At 33.2% G+C, this 21,965-nt stretch overlaps 1 non-coding gene across 1 annotated transcript; it reads left to right on the forward strand.

Moving 5' to 3' along the window:
- The first annotated feature begins 13,676 nt into the window (after nt 1-13,676).
- Nucleotides 13,677-13,783, forward strand: LOC139887333 (small nucleolar RNA R71). The gene has a single exon (XR_011773168.1). It is a non-coding gene; the product is annotated as a small nucleolar RNA R71 (small nucleolar RNA).
- The last annotated feature ends 8,182 nt before the right edge of the window (nt 13,784-21,965 follow it).

Genomic DNA, 21,965 nt, shown 5'->3' on the forward strand with positions numbered 1-21,965 from the left:
TCGTTGCAACTCGCCACTAGAAAGATTAACGACTTCTTGACCCATTATCTGCTCGATTTGAAAAGGCTATGTGGGCTATATCCTGGCAAGCGCATTGAAGCTATTTTAAAAAAGGGAAATCAGAGACAGATCTGTACATGGATGTGTAGAGAATACTCGGCACATTATTTCTTGGCGTCTCCTAAATACAAGACAAGTATGCTCTGTTGAAGGAGGAGCCCAGCTCAAGGTCGGAGTCTTGTTAGCGCATAGGCTATTGTTGAGTAGTTGCTGAATCCTGCCTTGTAATTTTTTAGGCTTATGTATTGTACGCGCATTGCGCTTTCTGTAATGAACACTAAATGAAATGAAGAGTTTTGTTCTTTTAAGTAACATTATCTTGTTGCTTCATTTTATTACTTTTATTACTTGTATCTGAATATTGTGCATGCATGATACCGGGTTTAAAACTGTACTTGTGAATTGCGGTGACACCAATAGTGCGCATATTGACTTAATCGTTTCAAGCACGTTATGTACGTGGCTTAAACAAGTTAAATTTGTTAATTGAATATCATACTTAAGGCATGTCAGTGCGTAATTTATCATATATGTTGTTATGCACATAATATAGACTTAAATCACGCACCCTAATAGCTGCGCATCGAGAGTCTTATAAGTGTGCCAACACTTAGGACTACGGTCAAGGGCGACCAACCCTATCGCTTATAGTCATGACTTGCAGATCTCGTATTCTGCTCGGGTGTGGCTAGGACAAACCAATGTCCGTCACCTTCCGGTAATAAAATCTAGCTTGTCGCTAACAAGCTTCTGCCGCACAGGGGTTGGAGAAAACACCCCTTCAAAGGCAGGAGTGCATGGGGTATTCGCGACCGTACGCACCCGTCCAAGTTAAAGGCATTATATACGGCACAAAGATTTTTGCAGACAATATCTTGGAAAATAAAAGAAACATAGGCACATTGCCGAAGTTGATTACAATAGTTTTTTCTGCTAGCGTAGTTACATAAGTGATACGATGGTTTTCTTCTAGGAACAGCTGATAGTTAAAGCTAAGGGGTATAAAATACTATTAAATTTTACAAGGAAATACTATTAAATACGATACAATTTTACACAAGATATTTATTTATTTAGAGAATGGATATACTTAAACCTTGCTACAACACTTATAGGCAGTGTACCTAATCGTACAGTAGTGTAGTTTTTAGTAAGTCCGGTTCGTTCCACAGGGAAAATCTTTAAACAAAGCTTAACGCTATATTAGTTTACTTTTATAAAAATACAAATATATATATAAGTAATATTATTATTATAAAGGGGGGTTTTTACCGTTTAATGACCGGTTTGTCGATTTTAAAACTTTAGTCGCAGTTAAAACAAAATGTAAAATATTAAATAAATAAAAGACTTAATTTAAAGTGTAAAGTAAATAACGATAATGAAATTGCGAATAATAAAAGTGCGATAAAATAAACTTGTGATAATTAAAAAGTACGATAATTAAAAGTGCAATTAAATACAATAATAAAAATGCGATAATTAGAAGTGCAATTAAATATAAAATAAAGGAAATTAAATATGAAATAAAAGAATTATGCTTATTTAAACTTCCGTAACCATGATGTTTGACGTGTTGATTTTAGTTTTATGCCCATGGGTTAATTGTCCTTTGTCCTGGATTATTTAATATATCCGTCTGGTTTTTGTCCATAACAGTCCATCAGTCATAAATATAAAGTGCGAGTGTCCTCGTCAAATTATCCTTATACTCGAAGTTAAATATTCCAACTAATTGGGGACTTAAACTGTAACAAGATTTTAATACTTTGTTTAATAATTACACCAGGATGTCGACTGAGTGTAACCCAAGGTTTTAATATTTTGTTATCAATTATACCAAGTGTCCTTGTACATAATTTCACCCCTGTTTTAATTATTCTAGTGGCTATTAATCCATTCCCGTGTCCGGTTAAATGAACGATTATTCGTACATATAAATACCCCGCCCATCGTGTCCGATCGAGTGTATATGGTAATTTATAGGGATGCCCAATTGTAAATCTTTATATTAACATTAACAAACTATCATTTAGTTAAACAAATATAAAGCCCATTAATAGCCCATAGTCTAATTTCCACAAGTGTCGTTCTTTTGTCCAAACCCCAATTATAGTACAAAGCCCAATTATCCAATTTTAGTAATTAGCCCAACATCATGATTACTTCGGATTAAATAAGCATAATAATAACTTAGCTACGAGACATTAAATTAAAAAGGTTGAACATAACTTACAATGATTAAAAATAGCGTAGCGTTACACGGACAGAATTTCGACTTACACCCTTACAACATTTGATAACATACCCTTATTATTAGGATTTAAAATTAAAATTAAAATTAAAATATAAATTATATATATATATATATATATATATTTACGTATATATTGAGAGAGAGATAGATTATATATTATAAAGTGATCAGAATTCATTGGGCTTTATAGAGAGTTTCAATTTTTGGGGCTCCGCGACTCGCGGCCCATTCCTTCTTCAAACTCCACGAGTCGCGGAGTTTGTAAATACAGCTCACTCCATTTTGGCTCTTTGTTTACCGACGGTTTATTATATAAATATAATATATATATATATATAATTTATATAATTAATTATATATTATATTATATTTATATACATAGTTAACTTGTAATTTTTAGTCCGTTGCGTCGAGCGTTGAGAGTTGACTCTGGTCCCGGTTCCGGATTTTCGAACGTCCTTGCGTACAATTTAATATCTTGTACTTTGCGTTTTGAATCTTGTACTCTTGTAATTTCGAGACGTTTCTTATCAATAATTGGAACCTCTTTGATTGTCTTTTGTACTTTTGAGCTTTTTGGTCGTTTGCGTCTTCAATTCGTCGAATCTGTCTTTTGTCTTCACCTTTTATTATTTAAACGAATATCACTTGTAAATAGAACAATTGCAACTAAAAGCTTGTCTTTCTTGAGGAATAATGCTATGAAATATATGTTAGTTTTTAGCATTATCAAATATTCCCACACTTGAGCGTTGCTTGTCCTCAAGCGATATCGTCTTGAAATACAAGAATCACTTCTTTATTCTTCACACTTTGTACATCAGTGATTTCTATACGGCGGTATAAACAATGGTAGTAACGATGTGGTTTACAGTCCCACATGACTATAAAATTTAGATCCATTAAGGAAATTGGATCTTTATGAAAACATTTGATCTTTTGAAAATTAAATCTAGTTTTTACCCTAGATAAGTTTTCCGGAATAACCCTTCACCGGTATTTGCAAAATATTTTTGTGGGCTTGGTGGGTTTCAGATTTGAAAATTTTAGCTCAAAACTTGCGGTTTTGTGTCACCCACTTGCTAACCTTGTATTAGGAAAGCAACACGTCCACTTTACTTGTCCCGTATATTACCTTTCGGTAAACTACCGTCCAGTTGTAAAGGAAAGCGTTGAACAAGCAACTGTTAAGGCAATGTCCCCTGACATGCTTTTAATTATGGTCTATAACGTATCGGACGCAATTACTATCCTTTGTAGGAGCAATAGTAAAGCTCACCCTTATAATTTGTCAGTCTGGCACAAGGTCCTGTCTTTGACCATGCTATGCAACCACCGTTTTTACAGTTGACACCCGATTTGGTTCAGATGACCTAATGAATTCCCGGTGAATTCCTAGGATTTTACGTTCAATGGTAATGAACGTATTGAAAATGGGTTTTCAGAAAACAAATCGGTTTATAATTTGATCAAAATATTTTCTCGTTCAGGCTCGAGTTTAGATATCATTGAATTCCATGAGTTTGTAATTCTCAATCTTTAAGGTCAATCTCAAGGATTGAGTAATATCAGGCTTAAAAGCTGATTTTTGATCTTTTAAGGAGATTATCCTTTCTAGGGATCTGATTCATTAGTCTTATCCAGCTAATTTGCATGGTGCCCCCCATTGTACGAGATAAATCCTTCTCATGGTTAGGATAAATCTAACCACTTGGTGACCCTGTTTAATGCTGAGGTCCGTGGATTTCCTGCTAATTTTTCTAGATTTTTCGTCAACCTACAGCTGGTCTGGACGACAACTTCTTGACCTAAATCAAGAAGCGCGTGTTTTTTTCGGAAGACTTTACTTCGTTTTAATGATGGAATTGATTCATCGTGTAGATCCATCTTTCTTACAGTAAATCAAGTAAATTTTTTTAGTTTAATCCAAAGCAAAAGTATTTTCAGTTATTTGTACAAACATATGTGACATATGTTTTGAATAACTTGGAGAATTTTCCCACACTTGGCTTTTATTTTCCTTTTTATTGTCCTCTATTCCATTTTAAATGAATTTTAACATTTTGGTTTGTTTCTCAATTTATGTCCTTTTCGAGGTAACAATAATTTCGGTGTTTAAAACCTAGTTTTATGGTTCATAAATATGTATAAACATGATTTTGAGTTCATTTAATTGAAAATTTTGAAAAATTTTACTAGAATTGGGTAGTCAGTATATAAGACTAGGGCTGTTCTTTATTATCAGAGAGCACTAGATTCTAATACAACTACTGCTTTACTAGTATTTTTAATGGTAACCCAGTGTTTAAGATAAAAATTTTAAAATCTGAAAGAATTTAACCCCTTCCCACACTTAAGATCTTGCAATGCCCTCATTTGCAAGAAATCAGTAACAATTTAAATTATTTAGGGTGATTTGTGTGAAAATGATAAAATTTTACCAAAGTTTCCAAACATATTTGTGTTTGCTTGCTGAATGATAAATGGTGCATATCATTTATTCATTCCGTCTTGTTGTTATTTCACATATATTTTGCATCTTGTCGTCAAAATTAGTTGCTTTTGCTGAACTTAATGCCAGTCTTTGAAAATGCGTTATTTTACCCTGTTGTGTACATAAGATAAACTGCAAACATATATACATATTTTTGAAGTTTGGTATATTACCCCACATTCAAAAATTATTAAAATCTAAGAATAAAAGTTAGAAAATTATAAAAACTATTACAATATTAAATAAGTATTAAACGTATCAACATTACAAATTACAAAATAAATAAAACTAAGTAGACTAGGGATGATACTGATACCAGTAGGGGTTCCATGCATAACCATAGGTGCTATAAAATGCTTCGGCTGGATTATACGTAGGATACGGTGGTTGAATCTCTATAGACCAGGGAGGGAATATGGGCTTTTGAGTATGAATATAGTTTCTACCTATATGTTGGCAATAAGCTATGATTTGGTTTTGATGAACTTGCCAATCTTCAAATGCTCTATGTCTAGCATTTTCGTACTCCTGTGAAGCTATAAACCTTTGCATTTCTTGCATTTCATTTCCCCCTCCTACATTACCTTGCTGTTGGTTTCTCTCAAGCTGTGGATGTCTACCATGGTATTGTACTGCGGCGTTATTTCGCCTCTTCAAAACTTTCGCACCATGGTATATATTTAAACCTATTGTATCGCGGGGTTCTGGTTCTTCGACTAATAATCCCCCCCGACTTATATCCACACCGAGATATTCAGCAATCAAAGTAATAAATATACCACCTCCTATTATACTATGCGGTCTCATTCCCCTAACCATAGCTGATAAATAATAACCCACACAATAAGGTATACTTACAGCGCTTTGTGGGTCTCGAATACACATATGGTAAAACAAATCCTGTTCATTTACCTTTTCCTTGTTCTTACCTCTTTGTGTAATCGAATTAGCTAAAAACCTATGAATTACTCTTAATTCAGCTCTATCTATATCCAAATAAGAGTAATTTCCCCCTTTGAATCGGTGATGGCTTGTCATTTGACTCCATACACCATGTGTATCAAAATTTTCATCTATCTTTCTACCATTTAGTATCAACCCTCTACAATCAGCAGATGTTAACTCCTCAGGCGTATATATACGTAAAGCCTGAGCTATGTCTAGTAAAGACATGTGGCGCATCGAACCTCCTAACAAAAATCTAATAAAAGATCGATCGGTTAAACTAGCTACCCGATCATTTAATTCTATACTACACAACAATTTTTCACACCATACTTTATATACAGGTCTACGCATGGTGAATAAACGTACCCAGTCGTTAAAAGTAGAATTACCATACCTCTGTGCAAGTAATTCCCTAATTGGCTCGGCCAATTCTACAGCTTCTAATGGTCCCCATTCTATGACCCTAGGTACCTCAACAACTTTAGAATGAAGAGTATGCAAACCCCTTTGGTATTTTGGATAATCTATCCAAAGTCTGTCAAATCTCAGGTTCGGGTGCAAATCTTCCAAGGGCATATCAGAAAATGTCATGACTGGATGAGGTATATCTTGTTTGTAGTAGTTATCCACCTCCTGTTGTTCCGCATTCTCAGCAGGAGCATTGCGAGCTTGGGATGAAGATTCACCCCTTTCAGTCTGCAAAACACATCAAACACAATTTTTGTGCATCCAAATATGCATTAGTGTCAGCAAAATCATCAATCAAAATAATTACAATGACATGATCAATTTATATCAAACTTAAGCTCATTTTCATATTTTCATCAAATCTACACTTTTTCAAATAAGCATATACGAAAATGTTCGCCAAGTTCATATGCATTCAACTCAAATAACATGTCAAAATAATCATTACTAGCAATTAAACAAGTTTCAAATGGCATTATCTCTCAAGAATCAAGTTCATGAATTTTAGACTTGAAAAAGTCCACTTTAATTCTCAAAATCATGTTTAGGCTCAAAGTTTGGATCATTTAACTACCTAAACATGTTACACTACTTAATTTAGTAACAATTCATGACAAAAATCGGCCATAACCTGTTTATATCAAAAATTCCCAAATTGCTCAAGAACACAAACCCTAGATTACTCAAAATTTGAAGTTTAAGGCTTCTAATCATGTTAAATAGCATCAATCTAGGTTATACAAGCATAATACATAAACAATTTAAGCATAATTACACTAAAAAGCATCAAAATCAAATTGGGGAAAAAATTGCTCAAGAACACTAAGTTTCGGATTAAATGGTGTTTAGGTGTAGAAATTTACCATTTTTCTTGAGTAATTCCTTGATAGCATCCTTCTCAACATGATTTTAGTAAAAGATTTGATGATTAACGGTTAAAAATTGTGATTTTGGGGGTGTTTTCTCGGGTTTTTGCGCAGTATTTTCGGGTTTTATTTGTGTTGTGGTGTGCAAATGAACTGCTCTTTACGTTTTTATTTTTTTCTGGGTTTTGGTCCCTCCGCGAGTCGCGGTGTTTGAACCTTCAAACTCCACGAGTCGCGGAGTTTGTATTTTTTTTTTATATCTTATACTAATTAAAACAATTAAGTAATTAATTTTAAAATTTTGTTTCCCTTGTTATTTAGGACGAGGTCGTTTCGGATCGATGTCCTAGTCCGTCCTTCGACAAAATTTTAAAATTTGTCTTTTTCAAGCGATTGTTTTAAAAGCTTAGATTTTTTTAGTTTTTTTTTAATGTTTTTGGCATACTTTAATTCAATAAGATTAAAAATAATGATAATAAAGTTCTTGTCCCTCCCTCGGGTAAAGCAATTTCGGTTCAACGACCTAGTCTTCAACTTACGACGAATTTTAAAAATCATATTTTTAACTTAATGAGATAAAGTAAATTTTTGTTTTTAAATTCACACAACTTAAATATAAAATTCAAAATTAATATTAAAAATTCACACCAAACTTAAAATTTGAAATGCATAAAATTAAAAATTCATATTTTAAAAATTAAAAATTCACACCAAACTTAATTTAAAAATTCATATTATAAATTCACACCAAACTTATATTAATTTTTTAAATATTTACAATTTTAAATATATTGATTTTACAAAGTTTACAATATTAATTTAAGATTTATATATTAATTTTAAAAATATGGTAAAAATAAAATTAAAAATCTTTTTGGCTTTTTATCCCACTTTAATCAATCAAATATTATCAAAAATATTCGCCCCTCTTTTCGGTAAAGTAATTTTGGTTCCATGACCTAATTTAACTCATGACGAATTTTTGAAATATTTTGGGTTGATTGATTAAAGATATTTATACCTTAAGAATAAACGTTAAATTTCGCAGTGATGTAATAAATTTTTGAATGATATCAATAATTTCGGTCGCCAAACCTAATTTTATTCAATACCAATTTAATACTTTATAGCAAACAAATTAGCGTTTATTATCAAAAGGTTAAAAATAAAAATAAAAAAAAATAAAAACTGTACAAACATACCTGTGAAATAGATTTCTTAGTTATATGATCTATCCCATTCATAAGATAGTCGGTTTAATTGCTTTTCCATGGCTACAAAGGCGTAACCTCGAGCATTCAGTGTTTTTTCTTCTAAACATATGAACGGTCCGTCTCTGCATAAAGTAACAAATTCGGTATTTGAATAGGTTTGATTATTTGAACATTTACCTTCATGTGACCATTTTCCGCATTTGTGACATCTTTCTAGGTGTCGTGCTCTTCTTTTCGCTGCGAATTTTGATTTTCCTTTACCAAATTGTAACTTATTATCTTCGCATCTGGATTCTTTTCTAACTCCGTCCAATCTTTCTCTGATTACTGATACTATTTCACTTGGTAGTGTGTCATTATTACGTTTAGTGATCAAAGCGTGTAGCATTAGACCATGGTTTAGTTCACAGGCAGTCTTCATTTTGTAAAAACCTAAAAAAAATAAAATTCAGAATAGGGGGAGAAGACTAGTTCGTATGGGTCTGCTAGGGAAAGACAATTCGGGTTCCATTTTCGAGAACTACACGAAAACAGACAATCTAACTCTAACAGAAATACATATTATCCTTTATACTTAGTTAGCTGTGGTATCGAAATTGTGATTAACTTCATTGTCTTCTTCCATCGGACCATGTATGTAATGTTTAACTCTGTGACCATTAAATTTAAATTCAATCCCATTTGAATTTATTAATTCTATCGTTCCGTATGAGAAAACTCTTTTGACTATGAATGGTCCAGACCATCTTGATTTCAATTTTCCAGGAAATAGCTTGAATCGTGAATTGAAAAGAAGAACTCTGTCTCCTTCTTTAAATTCTTTTGAACTTCTGATTCTTTTATCATGCCATTTCTTCGTTCTTTCTTTATAGATTAACGAATTTTCGTATGCTTCATGTCTTAATTCTTCTAATTCGTTTAGTTGACTTAATCGTAGACGTCTGGCTTCATGTAAATCAAGATTACATGTCTTCAAAGCCCAAAATGCTTTGTGTTCAATTTCTACTGGAAGATGACATGCTTTTCCATAAACAAGTCTAAAAGGTGTGGTTCCAATTGGAGTTTTGTAGGCTGTTCTAAAAGCTTAGAGTGCATCCTCCAATTTAATGGACCATTCCTTCGGATTTGATCCTACGGTTTTCTCTAGAATACGTTTTAAAGCTCGGTTGGTATTTTCAACTTGTCTACTTGTTTGTGGATGATATACGGTGGAGATTTTATGAGTTACTCCATATCTTTTAAGAACTTTCTTAAGTTGATTATTACAGAAATGAGTACCCCGATCACTTATTAAAGCTTTCGGTGTTCTAAACCTTGCAAAAAGACGTTTTAAAAAGTTGACTACAACTCGTGCATCGTTAGTTGGGAGAGCTTGTGCTTCCGCCCATTTAGATACATAATCAATGGCTACGAGTATATATAGATTATTTTGAGATTTTGGAAATGGACCCATAAAGTCAATACCCCAAATGTCAAATACTTCACATACTTGGATGACATTTTGTGGCATTTCATCACGTTGACTTATTTTTCCGGCCCTTTGATAAGCATCACATTATTTGCAAAGAAGGTGTGCGTCTTTGTAAATTGTAGGCCAATAGAATCCAGCATCATAAACTTTTCTTGCTGTTAGTTGAGGCCCATAATGCCCTCCTGTTGGTCCTATGTGACAATGGTTTAAAATTTTACTAGCTTCATCTCCAAATACACATCGGCGTATTATTCCATCGGGACAACTTTTAAACAGATGTGGATCTTCCCAAAAATAGTGTTTTATATCACTGAAGAATTTCTTTCGTTTTTGGTAGGATAATCCTTTTTCAAGGAATCCACAAACTAAGTAGTTTGCATAGTCTGCAAACCATGGAATTTCATTATAATCTATCTTCAATAGATATTCATCAGGAAAGTTGTCTTGTATGGCTGATTCATTTAGAACTTCTAATTTGGGATTTTCAAGACGAGAAAGATGATCAGCGGCGAGATTTTCTGCTCCTCTTTTATCTCGGATTTCAATATCAAACTCTTGTAAGAGTAAGATCCAACGGATTAATCTTAGTTTGGCATCTTGTTTCGAAAATAGGTATCTAAGAGCAGAATGGTCGGTATAGACCACCGTTTTTGCTAGAACGAGATATGATCGAAATTTGTCAAAAGCAAAGACAATAGCAAGGAGTTCTTTTTCAGTAGTTGTATAGTTCGTTTGTGCTCCTTGTAACGTCTTACTAGCATAATATATAGGTTAAAATCGTTTTTCAATCCTTTGTCCTAAAACGGCTCCCATTGCAAAATCACTTGCATCGCACATTAGTTCAAATGGTAGATTCCAATTTGGTGTTATCATGATCGGCGCATTAGTGAGTTTCTCTTTAAGAATATTAAAAGATTTGATACACTCATCTGAAAAGATGAATGGAGCATCCTTTTCTAGGAGTTTATTCATAGGAGTGGCAATTTTAGAAAAATCTTTTATGAAACGTCGGTAAAAACCGGCATTCCCTAGAAAACTCCTAACTCCTCTAACATTGGTGGGATGTGGAAGTTTAGCAATTACATCTACTTTAGCTCTATCCACTTCAATTCCTTCTTTTGAAATTTTATGTCCAAGAACGATGCCCTCTTTAACCATGAAATGGCATTTCTCCCAATTAAGTACTAGATTTGATTGTTCGCATCTAATAAGCATTCGTTCAAGATTAGCTAGACATGTTTCAAATGTATCACCGAAGACTGAAAAGTCATCCATGAAAACTTCCATGCATTCTTCTATCATGTCGTGAAAAATCGCCATCATACACCTTTGAAAGGTTGCAGGGGCGTTACAAAGTCCAAATGGCATGCGTTTGTAAGCAAAAGTACCATAAGGGCACGTGAATGTGGTTTTCTCTTGATCTTCGGGTGCTATTGGAATTTGAAAATATCCGGAAAATCCATCTAGAAAACAATAGTAACTATTTCCGGCTAATCTTTCCAACATTTGATCTATGAAAGGTAAGGGAAAGTGATCTTTTCTGGTGGCGTCATTTAATTTTCTATAATCAATACGCACACGCCATCCTGTTACAGTCCTAGTAGGAATAAGCTCATTTTTCTCATTTGTAATGACAGTCATGCCACCCTTCTTAGGCACGCATTGAACTGGGCTTACCCATGGACTATCAGAGATTGGATAAATTAGACATGCATCTAGCAGTTTAATAATTTCTTTCTTAACTACATCTTGCATATTAGGATTTAGTCTTCGCTGGCGTTGCACATACGTTTTATGACCTTCTTCCATAAGGATTTTATGTGTGCAATACGAAGGACTTATTCCTTTAATATCATGAATCTTCCATGCAATGGCTGGTTTATGAGCTTTCAACACAGAAATGAGTTGTGATTTCTCATTTTCAGTAAGAGAAGACGATATTATTACAGGTAATTCAGATTCACCATGTAAATAAGCGTATTCCAAATGGTTTGGAAGTGGCTTTAACTCTAATTTCGGTGGTTCTTCTATTGATGCTTTATATCGATATCTGTCTTCTTCTTTTAGCATTTGAATTTCTTATGTTGTTGGTTCATATCCATTAGCTATAAGTGTAGCTAACTTTTCAGCTTCATCAATTGGTTCATTACCTTCTCCTAAAGAACATTCTCCTGTTCCTTGTAATTCTGGAAATTCTTCTAATAATTCTGCATGTGCATCTATAGTTTGAATATAATAACATGTATCATCTGCAGATTGTGGTTGTTGCATTGCTCTATCAACTGAAAAGGTAACACTCTCATCCTCTATACTTAGGGTCAATTTCTTACCGAACACGTCTATCATTGCTTTAGCCGTGTTTAAGAATGGTCTTCCTAATATGAGAGGAACTTGAGAATCTTCTTCCATGTCCAGAACAACAAAATCTACTGGAAATACTAAAGTACCAACTTTAACTAGCATGTTCTCCATTATCCCTCTAGGATATTTTATTGATCTATCGGCTAGTTGTATGCTTATTCTGGTTGGTTTCAATTCTCCAAGGTCTAGTTTAGCGTATAGTGAATACGACATTAGATTTATACTAGCACCTAAGTCTGCCAATGCTTCTATTGAACTAAGACTACCCAGAAAACATGGAATTGTGAAACTTCCTGGATCAGATAATTTTTCTGGTATCTTATTCAACAGCACTGCTGAACAATTAGCATTCATGGTAACAGCCGAGAGTTCTTCCATTTTCTTTCTATTTGAGATTAGATCTTTCAAGAATTTAGCATATCTAGGCATTCCTGAAATCACATCAATGAAAGGAAGATTTACATTTATCTGTTTAAACATATCCAAGAATTTGGATTGCTCGGCTTCAAGTTTCTCTTTCTTCATTTTACTCTGGTAAGGAAGTGGTGGTTGGTATGGTTTAACATAAGGTTTAGCCTTAACTGTGTTATCTTCATTAACCTTCTTAACTACTGGTTCTTTTTCCTTATCTTGATCAGGTTGTGGTTCTTGTGGAGTAGGAATAGCTTCATCAGAAGTTACAAGTATTTCAGGTGGTTTAAGTGTTGTACCACTTCTTGTGGTAATGGCTTTAGCTGTTTCATTCCGGGGGTTAGCATTTGTATCACTAGGTAGACTTCCCGGTTTTCTTTCACCTATTAACCTTGCTAGGTTACTTACTTCTTGTTCCAGATTTTGAATAGAAGCTTGTTGATTTCTAAATGCTTGAGCATTTTGTTCATTAGTTTGTTTCTGAGATGTGAAAAACTGCGTTTGAGTTTCAACTAGCTTCGTCATCATATCTTCTAAATTCGGCTTTTTATCATCGGTTTGTTGTGGTGGTTTGTTTTGAAAATTAGGTCTTTGCTGATTGTAATTATTATTGGATACTTGTTGATTGCTAGGACCTTGTTGGTTGTTGTATGGAATATTTCTGTTATAGTTCTGGTTTTGATTGTAAATAGGTCTTGGCAGTTGATAATTATTCTGATAATTATTTCCAGGCCTTTGGTTTATGTATGAAATATTCTCTCTTTGTTCCATTGTTAATTCAATACTGAGACAATCTTTTATCAAATGTGGTCCTCCACACTGCTCACAACTAATTCGTATTGAGTGAATATCTTTAGTCATCTTTTCCATTCGTCTCTCAACAGCATCTATCTTTGCGGAAATGGAATCTAAGTCATGGCTAGAATCGGCTCTAGCTGCTTTAGTTGATCTAACGATTTCTTTTTCTTGGTGCCACTCATGTGAGTGGGAAGCAGTGTTATCAATAATTTTGTAAGCATCAGTTTCGGTTTTCTTCATAATAGAACCACCAGCTGCTATATCTATGTCTTTCCTTGTAGTGATGTCGCATCCTTGGTAGAATATTTGTACTATTTGACAGGTGTCTAAACCATGTTGCGGACATCCTCTTAATAACTTTCCAAATCTTGTCCATGCCTCATATAGAGTTTCATTTGGCTTCTGTGTAAATGTAACAATTTCTGCTTGAAGTCTTACGGCTTTAGATGCCGGAAATAATTGTTTAAGAAATTTTTCAACTAAAACATCCCATGTATCAATCGCCCCTTCAGGTAACGATTCCAACCAATCTTTGGCTTCTCCCTTTAAAGTCCAGGGAAATAACATGAGATATATCTGTTCATCCTCCACTTCTCGGATTTTAAATAGTGTGCAGATCCTGTTAAAGGTACGTAGATGTTCATTTGGATCTTCCTTCGGCGCACCACTAAATTGGCATTGATTAGTCACCATGTGTAGAATTTGTCCTTTGATTTCATAATCTGGCGCATTAATGTCTGGATGAGTAATTGCATGACCTTGGCCAGTGCGTTTAGCTCTCATTCGGTCTTCCATACTTAAAGGTTCCAGATTCTCCATAATTGAATTTGTTGAATCGGAATCACTGGAGGATTCTGATTTAATGGTTCGTTCCTCAACAATCTCTGTTTGAATGATTGGTGGTTCCGGAGGAAAATTTAATGGTTCAGGATCTACGAATCGTCCCTGAATATTCTCCGGATTCTCAATTGTGAGGTCGAGTTCAAAAAATGGATTATCGGAAATTTGAACTGGAGTACTTAGTCGACTGGATGACGATTCTAAAGAAAAATCACCGGCGGTAATATTTGCTAAATGTCTTGATCTAGTTACAGGTGGTGAACGTACAAAAGGTGGTGAACGTCTTGCTCGGTGCATTCACTGAATATCCTATTAGTTTTTAAAAGGAAAGAAAAATTATAATAAGTTATCCAATCAATAGACTTTTCTGATTTTGCCCACGTTTCGAATAGCCAAAATATGCAGCAGTGGGGCAGGATTCGTTTGGTCTCAATATAATTGAGGACTGTTTGGCTCCAATAACCCGGTCCACGTACAAATCCAACTATTACTACGAACCAGAAAATTTTGATGTCTATCAATTTAACCACTTAAAATAAATTTTCGTAATTTTAAGAAATTTAGATAAGAAGTAGAATAAAAATCTATGTCCTAAAAACTAGAATAGCGAGAAATAAGAAAGAAAAAGAGCGTGTCGAAAAAGGTCGAAAAATAAAAATAAGAAAGAAAAAGATTGACTTATAGAACTTAAAAACACTAGACTAACCCAACCTTATTACTACCACTATCTTAAAATTATAATCGCAAATTGAGATTACTAATTAGAATGATAATTGATACATAGTAAAAGGTGTCTAAAAATATTAAAGCTTACAAGAAAAACTATATCCCAAATGGAAATAACTTAAAAAGAAACTAAAACTTAAAAAGGCTTCGCAAAATTCTAAAGTACCTAAATCTTAGTCTAAAGAAAAAGCACTTAAGGAATTCTACGGCAAAGCCTAAAAATCTAGAAGTAAAAATAACTATGGCAAAAATTAATTTTAAAACTAAATATGTGCTAAAAATACAAATATTACGCTAAAACGATTAAAAAAAGACAAAATATAAAAATAAACTAAAAGTTGTAAAAAGTACAATTTTTATAAAAATATTATTTTTATATTATTTATTTTATAAAACTATTAATTTTATATTTTATTAAACTAATTAAAACAAAATAAACTAATAAAAACTAAATATTATAATAAATATACCCTAATTAGGGTTTACGTTTAAATATAATTAATAAAAACCCGTAATTAATGCTGCTACGGCTTCTTTGTACCCGTGTCAGACTGTCTTCGCGAGTCGCGGTATTCCAAGCAGCAAACTCCGCGAGTCGCGGGGTTCCAATTTTCAACTCAGGTACAGTTTAAAATTTGACGCGTTTTTTGTTTGTTTTATATTTTCTGTTTAAATCAAAATATTTATATAAAAAAAACTTATATTTAAAAACTAAAATAAAAATAGAACTACTTTATAATTTTAAAAATATCTTAAAAATAGATTTATATATATATTAAATTTTTTTTTTCGGTTTTTTTTATGTTCTAAATAAACACAAAATATTTAAATAAAATTTATATTTTTATAAAATAAAAATAAAGAAACTTTATAAAACTTAAATATTTAACAAACTCTTAAAAATATTTATATTTTTGTTTTCTTTTTATATTTTCGAATAATTAAAAACTAATTTTTTTACAAAAACGTATTTTTATAAAAGTAAACTAAAAATAAAAATCTTTTTTTTTATATTAGCGTTGCGCTTTCGGCTTTTAAGCGAATCCCCGGCAGCGGCGCCAAAAATACTTGATAGTTAAAGCTAAGGGGTATAAAATACTATTAAATTTTACAAGGAAATACTATTAAATACGATACAATTTTACACAAGATATTTATTTATTTAGAGAATGGATATACTTAAACCTTGCTACAACACTTATAGGCAGTGTACCTAATCGTACAGTAGTGTAGTTTTTAGTAAGTCCGGTTCGTTCCACATGGAAAATCTTTAAACAAAGCTTAACGCTATATTAGTTTACTTTTATAAAAATACAAATATATATATAAGTAATATTATTATTATAAAGGGGGTTTTTACCGTTTAATGACCGGTTTGTCGATTTTAAAACTTTAGTCGCAGTTAAAACAAAATGTAAAATATTAAATAAATAAAAGACTTAATTTAAAGTGTAAAGTAAATAACGATAATGAAATTGCGAATAATAAAAGTGCGATAAAATAAACTTGCGATAATTAAAAAGTACGATAATTAAAAGTACAATTAAATACAATAATAAAATGCGATAATTAGAAGTGCAATTAAATATAAAATAAAGGAAATTAAATATGAAATAAAAGAATTATGCTTATTTAAACTTCCGTAACCATGATGTTTGACGTGTTGATTTTAGTTTTATGCCCATGGGTTAATTGTCCTTTGTCCTGGATTATTTAATATATCCGTCTGGTTTTTGTCCATAACAGTCCATCAGTCATAAATATAAAGTGCGAGTGTCCTCGTCAAATTATCCTTATACCCAAAGTTAAATATTCCAACTAATTGGGGACTTAAACTGTAACAAGATTTTAATACTTTGTTTAATAATATTACACCAGGATGTCGACTGAGTGTAACCCAAGGTTTTAATATTTTGTTATCAATTATACCACGTGTCCTTGTACATAATTTCACCCCTGTTTTAATTATTCTAGTGGCTATTAATCCATTCCCGTGTCCGGTTAAATGAACGATTATTCGTACATATAAATACCCCGCCCATCGTGTCCGATCGAGTGTATATGGTAATTTATAGGGACGCCCAATTGTAAATCTTTATATTAACATTAACAAACTATCATTTAGTTAAACAAATATAAAGCCCATTAATAGCCCATAGTCTAATTTTCACAAGTGTCGTTCTTTTGTCCAAACCCCAATTATAGTACAAAGCCCAATTACCCAATTTTAGTAATTAGCCCAACATCATGATTACTTCGGATTAAATAAGCATAATAATAACTTAGCTACGAGACATTAAATTAAAAAGGTTGAACATAACTTACAATGATTAAAAATAGCGTAGCGTTACACGGACAGAATTTCGACTTACACCCTTACAACATTTGCTAACATACCCTTATTATTAGGATTTAAAATTAAAATTAAAATTAAAATATAAATTATATATATATATATATATATATATATATATATTTACGTATATATTGAGAGAGAGATAGATTATATATTATAAAGTGATCAGAATTCGTTGGGCTTTATAGGGAGTTTCAGTTTTTGGGGCTCCGCGACTCGCGGCCCATTCCTTCTTCAAACTCCGCGAGTCGTGGAGTTTGTAAATACAGCTCACTCCATTTTGGCTCTTTGTTTACCGACTGTTTATTATATAAATATAATATATATATAATTTATATAATTAATTATATATTATATTATATTTATATACATAGTTAACTTATAATTTTTAGTCCGTTGCGTCGAGCGTTGAGAGTTGACTCTGGTCCCGGCTCCGGATTTTCGAACGTCCTTGCGTACAATTTAATATCTTGTACTTTGCGTTTTGAATCTTGTACTCTTGTAATTTCGAGACGTTTCTTATCAATAATTGGAACCTCTTTGATTGTCTTTTGTACTTTTGAGCTTTTTGGTCGTTTGCGTTTTCAATTCGTCAAATCTGTCTTTTGTCTTCACCTTTTATTATTTAAACGAATATCACTTGTAAATAGAACAATTGCAACTAAAAGCTTGTCTTTCTTGAGGAATAATGCTATGAAATATATGTTCGTTTTTAGCATTATCAACAACATATGAAAAACAGGACTAAAACTACAGATTCTAAACGTGTCCTCGCATTTTTCTGTGCGCAACTTCATGGCTAAATGTCGCGGTTCCCTTCATCCTTTGCTCATATAGTCTGGTTGTTTTCTTCTCCAACTTCCACTGTGTTGTTCCTTGGGACCTGTTTAGACCAGTTCAAGATTTTTTGTAAATCAACGAATGCGCGTGAATATGCATTAACGTGCATTTAAAACGTGCGTCTTATGTTTCGGTTTGTACAAGATTGTGCTCATTTAAATGCGGTAAGCGCGCTGAACTATTTGCGCATTTAAGCATCTATTCTAATCAAGTAACCATCTTATAATCGCGAAGTCAATAAGTAGTAAAATACCTAATCGTTGCTGTTTTCTGGTGATTTTGATGTTATCGTTGCAATCCAGGATTTCGTGGGAAACTTAAACAAACCATGTGTGACGGAGAGCACTGCTTCAAACTTATGCAACGACGGGTATCCAAACAGTGCATCATAGCCTGATGTTTCACATATGATGCTAAACTTCACCTTCTCAGTTCGTCTTTTCGCCAAATTGTCATCATCTTCGAGTTGTAGTTTGACCTCTAAGGTTCCCAGGGTCAGCAGTGGGCTGCCAGAGAGCCCTCGGAATCTTTCTTTTAATGGTTTCAAACTACGTTGGAGTTCGTACGGATGTTTTTGGAAGTATCGCTCGAACATGATGTCGGCGCTACTGTCAGTGTCCATGCAAAGGCACCCAATCTTGAGTCTTAACTCCGGCAAACATCCATCAATCATGAAGAGGTTGCTCTTAGCTTCTTGAACTTTCCTTTAAGTGCTAGAGCTCACCTCGTTTCAAACATGCAACTACCTATCTATCAACGCTTTTCATATGTTAGTCTCATGCCCATAATCATCGTGAAAGTCATAGAACTTAGACTTGTCGCACCTCGCATACTCTGAAATGCGCGCAGGCCTGCCGCAAGTCTGTGATATTGGTTCTGTCACAAGAATTTCTTTGAGGCTTTTTTCCAAGTTTTTGATGAGCGTTTGGTTGTGTTCCCGGTCTCTATTAGTATGCTCGCGTCTATTATCACTGCCATGATGATTGGGACCGTTATCATGGTACCCTCTGTGAGAGTTATGTGAGCTGCACCCTCCTCTCGGCGAATCATGGTTATCGCGACGACCATTACTATTTCCATACCCTGAATATCATATGGTGTCTTCAGCTGCACGCAAATGTTCGTGCGCTTCTCTGATGGTCTCAGCTAATACTTCTGGTGGCCTCTTTCACAACTCTTGCCTTAACTGCAAGTGGCGCTCTCTGCAGATTCCATGAATGAATCCGGAAACTTTCTATGATTCTACCAAGTTGGGGATGCGCGCGACCTCCAGACTGTACCTATCGATAAACTGTCCCATAGATTCTCCGCGTCTGATGTGGTAGCGTGGGGGGTACGAAATAGTATTATTTTTAATACAAAATACTACAAAATATGACACAAGTTTTATTAATTTACGGATGGGATATACCTAAACCTTGCTACAACACTATAGGCAGTGTACCTAATCGTAGAGTAGTGTAGTTTTTAGTAAGTCCGGTTCGTTCCACAGGGAGCTGGTGATACTTACTATATTTTTAACTATATTTATACAAAATATATATAATTATATAAGTAGTAATATTATTATAAAAGGGGGGTTTTACCGTTTAATGACCGGTTTGTCGATTCTATATTTTAAGCGTAAAGATAAATGACGATAATTAAAGTGCGTAAAATAATGACAATAAATAAAATGACAGTAAATAAAATTGCGAGTAATAAAATGACAGTAAATAAAGATACGATGAGAAATATAATAAAAGAATTATGCTTATTTAAACTTCCGTAATCATGATGTTTGACGTGTTGATTTTAATTTATTACCATGGGTTAATTGTCCTTTGTCCTTGTTTATTTGATACGTCTATCTGGTTTTTGTCCATAATAGTCCATCGGTCATAAATATAAAGTGCGAGTATCCTCGTCAAATTACCCTTATACCCGAAGTCAAATATTCCAACTGATTAAGGATTTAAACTGTGACGCAGTTATCACTTCTGTCAACAATTACACCAGTTATCACTGTATGTAATCCACCCCTGTTTTAATTAGTTTATGAATATTAATTCATCCACTTGATCAGAATGAATAATCAATTACCCAACCCAATTGATTAATTAAATGATTATAACAGATTCCATATGAACATCACTAAATAGGACAACCATAATCATTATTAATTATTAGGTTAATTAATTTGAAGATAGGTTCGACAGACTCCAATGAGTTTTCACTCAATTAGACAATACCCCCCATCTATTAATAGTCAATAGTTCAATTTCCACAAGTGTCGGTCTTTTGCCCAAACCTTAATTATGGTACAAAGCCCAATTACCCAATTTTAGTAATTAGCCCATCATCATGATTACTTCGTTTTAAATAAGCATAATAATAACTTAGCTACGAGACATTAATGTAAAAAGGTTGAACATAACTTACAATGATTAAAAATAGCGTAGCGTTACACGGACAGAATTTCGACTTACACACTCAAACGATCTCTATCATAAATCTTATTATTATCATAATTTAAAATTAAAATTAAGATTATTGTTATATCTTATTAAGTTAACATTATGATAGAGATATAGAATATAGATATTGATAATTGATATAGATATTTGATAGGATAAAAAAAAAAATAGAAAAGTTCTTTCTCAATTCATCGTTACATAGACCGTTATATAGCGAAATTGAATTTTCATTTACGACCCCTGAACTATGCTCAATTAACAACTTTTTATTATTTAATATTATTCTTATTATGAATTATTTAAATATTATATTTTATTCTTGTGCATAGTTGACTCGTAATTTTTACACCGTTGCGTCGAGCGCTGAAAGTTGGTTCATGCCTCGGTTCCGGATTTTCGAACGTCCTTGCGTACTATTTTATATCGTGTACTTTGCGTTTTGTAACTTGTACTCTTGTCATTTTTAGACGTTCTTCATCAATAATTTGAACCTTTTTAATTGTATCTTGTACATTTGAGCTTTTTGGACGTTTTGGTCTTTCAAATCTTTGTTTTTGTCTTTAAATCTTCATTTTCGAGCGATTTGCGTCTTTCGTCTTCGCACTTATTTATTTAACTATTACAACTAAAAATAAGGAAATTACATTTAAAAACTTTACATATTGGAACGATATTGCTACTAAATATATGTTCATTTGGAGCACTATCAAATATCCCCACACTTGAGCGTTGCTTGTCCTCAAGCAATACAGAACTTGAAATAAAAACATACATGAATCACTTTTTTATTCATCACACTTTGTACATCAGTGATTTTGATATAGCGGTATAAACAATGACAGTAATGATGGTTAAAGGTGGGTGTGTCATCCACAGTTGCCTCGGGTTTAGGTCAACGACACTTGCAATCAAATAGCCGATTTACTTTCGGTTTCCAAAGCAAAGTGCACATTTGAAAGGTGGTTTACAGTCCCACATGACTATTAAAATGTAGATCCTTAAGGAAATTGGATCTTTATGAAAACATTTGATCTTTTTGAAAATTTAATCTAGCTTTTACCCTAGATAAGTTTTCCGGAATAACCCTTCACCGGTGTTTGCAAAATATTTTTGTGGGTTGTGTGGGTTTCAGATTTGAAAATTTTAGCTCAACACTTGTGGTTTTGTGTTACCCACTTGCTAACCTTGTATTAGGAAAGCAACACGTCCAGTTTACTTGTCCCGTATATTACCTTTCGGCAAACTACCGTCCGGTTGTAAAGGAAAGCGATGAACAAGAAACTGTTAAAGCAATGTCCCGTGACATGCAGATGATTATGGTCTTATTAACGTGTCGGATGCTAGAACTATCCTTGGTAGGAGCGATAGTAAAGATCATCCTATAATTTTTTGGTCTGGC

This window comes from Rutidosis leptorrhynchoides, chromosome 1, assembly GCF_046630445.1.
Source record: "Rutidosis leptorrhynchoides isolate AG116_Rl617_1_P2 chromosome 1, CSIRO_AGI_Rlap_v1, whole genome shotgun sequence".
NCBI classification, from domain to species: Eukaryota; Viridiplantae; Streptophyta; class Magnoliopsida; order Asterales; family Asteraceae; genus Rutidosis; species Rutidosis leptorrhynchoides.